Source organism: Glycine soja, chromosome 17, assembly GCF_004193775.1.
Source record: "Glycine soja cultivar W05 chromosome 17, ASM419377v2, whole genome shotgun sequence".
Classification (NCBI taxonomy): Eukaryota; Viridiplantae; Streptophyta; class Magnoliopsida; order Fabales; family Fabaceae; genus Glycine; species Glycine soja.
The window spans coordinates 20141969-20145341 of record NC_041018.1 but is presented as its reverse complement, the minus strand read 5'-3'; positions in this window follow the sequence as shown (position 1 = coordinate 20145341).

Below are 3373 nucleotides of genomic sequence, written 5' to 3'. Positions count from 1 at the left end.
AAATCTAGATAAGATAAGATAAGATAAAATTTAGATGAAATAATATCTAGAAAAGATAAAATCTGGATAAGATAAGATTTGGTAGAATAAAATTGTCTGCTCTCTTTGAGTCCAAGCCCAATTCCGGATTCAAGCCCAATTGCTTATAATTCTCCTGAAATTAAATTAAAAACATAAAATTAATCCAGTAGGCCCAAATGATAAAACTGCATGATTAATTTGACAATTAAGGCTAATCAGTAATTAAAACAGTGACAAAAATGGTTAAGAAATAGCAGAAAATGATGACACATCAAATCCCCTCACACTTAGCCTTTTGCATTCTTGGGCAAAATAAAAAAAAAACAAAGCAAGGGACAAATCCAGAGACATTAAAGAGAAACAAACAGACACAACAACAATTACATATTTCTCAATGAATCTCAAGGAATGAAAAGAATGGGTAACATCCAACATGTAAAGAGTTAAAGAGTCAAGGCCATCATGAAAATCATCCAAGCATCTCAAACATGGCAAGATAGTCAATCAGCTCAAGAATGAAAAGTGATAAAGCCTCACAAGATATGCACTCTATCTCTCAAGTGTCTAGGCTATTGTTTACTCTCAGAGCACCCATGAAAACAAGCACCACATAGACTTGGTAAGAATCTAAAATTGACAACCACATCACAAGCACATCCACATGAGGATCAAAAGGTCTTTTAAGGTTGTAATGAGGCTAAGGACAAGGTATATGAAAGTATGGGATGGTAGCTAAAACCCAAAGGAATAGAAGAGCAATGGGGATGGCCAATAAAAACATATCATCCAATGAAACATACCCCCCTCTCACACTTATTCCTAAAACAATTCCAAAGCTCCAAAATTCCTTAAGGGTAGGGTGAAATCATGGTTTTTCACTTAAGGCTTGTAATGAGCTTCAAAACAAAGAAAGCGGAACATAGGCTCAAAGGGGATATCAAAGGAATTAATTCAATGTAGGCTCATTTGGCTAGAGGCTTATAAGAACAAAATGCCTAAATCATCTCCCAACATGCATGTGAAGCAAGAAGTATCAACAAGAGTTAAGCCAAGGCTATTGTGCAAGCAATCAATGGGGCAAAACACACCGAATAAAATAGATGATGATGGCTCAAATTCTCACCAAGGGTAAATCTATCACTTTCAATTCGAACTTTCAAAACTAACTTGACATGTAGAGAAAAACAAGGGTTTCAATTCACAAAATGCCAAGAAACTCCTATTTCAAAAACAATTACCCATTACCTGTTCATAACCCAAAATTCAAAGAGGAACACGCAATGTTGTACACAAACATAAAACCAAAATAACAAAATTAACCTAGAAAAAAAAACAAATAAAATTAAACTAGAATACCCAACAAAATTAAAGAACAATCTCCCTCCCCCCCCCCCCCCCTCACACTTAAACATCACATTGTCCTCAATGTAGCACAATCATAAGATCAAGAACAATCAATATATTTGGACAAGTGCAATAAAAGTAAAGAAGGAGACTGAAAATGAAAACTCCCTAAGTCATGGCGGAAGAGATGTAGGGTGAAGTAAGGAGGTCTCCTCCACCACTACATCCACTAAGGAGGGATTTGTGACGAATGGTTTCAGCCAGTGTCCATTGACCTTGAAGCTCTTATCTGTGGGCTCACTTTTGATCTCAACTGTACCATAAGGAAAAACATTAGTCACCACAAATGGACCAATCCACTTTGACCTCAACTAACCGCTCATGAGTCTAAGCCTAGAGTTATACAATAAGACTTTCTGTCCAACCATGAAGTCCTTCTTAGCTATCAAACTATCATGAAACTTCTTGGTCTTCTCCTTGTAGAATTTGGAATTCTCATAGGCTTCTAAATAGATCTCATCTAGCTCACTTAGTTGCAACTTCCTTTCCTCTCCAGCCTGATCAATAGAGAAGTTGTAGGTCTTTACAGCCCAGTAGGCCTTGTGCTCTATCTCTACAAGAAGATGACATGCCTTGCCAAAGAAAACCTGATACGGAGACATTCCTATGGGTGCTTTATAAGCAGTCCTATGCGCCCAAAGTGCATCATCTAGCCTGGTGCTCCAATCCTTTCTTTTCGGCTACACAATCTTCTCCAAGATCCTTTTTATCTCCCTGTTTGAAATCTCAGTTTGCCCATTAGTTTAGGGGTGGTAAGGTGTGGAAATTTTGTGCACGACCCCATACTTTTTTAGCAAGGCATACATGGATTTGTTGCAAAAATGGGTGCCTTGATCACTAACGATGGCTCTAGGGACTCCAAACCTGCAAAAGAGATTAGATCTAACAAAATCCAAAACAACCTTAGCATCATTAGTTTTGGTGGGTTTGGCTTCCACCCATTTTGAAACATAGTCAACAACAAGGAAAATATAAACAAAACCAAAAGAGACAGGGAACGACCCCATAAAGTCTATACCCTAGACATCAAACACCTCACAGAACAACATGGGTTGTTGAAGCATTTGTTGTCTCCATGAAAGTGAGCCGCCTGCTCTCTGACAAGGCTCACAAGTGCTACAGATTCTCCACGCATCCTTGAAGATGGTGGGCCAATAGAAACCGCAGTCAAGCACCTTGCGAACTGTCCTCTATATGCCCAAGATGGCCACCTGGTGCGAAAGAATGATAGAATTGCAGGATCGAGTCAATCTCATAGTCTGGAATGCATCTCCTAATAACTTGGTCACTGCACAACTTTCACAAATAGGGGTCATCCCAAATATAATGCTTAGCATTGCTCTTAATTTTATCATTTTGAGCTTTAGATGCTAAGGGAGGAAAAACAGAAGCAACCAAATAATTCACAATATTAGCAAACCAGGGAGTGGGGAAGGAATTAGAAATACTATATAGAATGTACAAATGGTCATCCGGAAAATCATCCCGAATGGGTGAGTCCTCAGACACATGCTCAATCCTACTCAGATTGTCTGCCACGAGGTTCTGTGCACCGCTCCGATCACGGATCTCCAAATCAAACTCTTGGAGCCAAAGCATCCACCTGATCAATCTAGGCTTTGATTCAGCCTTCTTCAACAGGTACTTCAAAGCTACATGGTCAGTATAACCAATAACACGAGTACCAAGTAAATATGAATGAAATTTCTCAAGAGCCAAAACTATCGCTAATAGCTCCTTCTCTGTGGTAGTGTAATTTGCTTAAGCAGCGTTCAAAATTCTGGAAGCGTAGTAGATCACTCGAGGCAACATGTCAATCTTTTGAGCAAGGACAACTCCCAATGCGTAACTGGATGTGTCGCACATTAGCTTAAATGGGGTTGTCCAATCAGGTGCCTGAATGATAGGGGTGGTAGTCACCGCACGCTTGAGGCAATCAAAAGCCTCT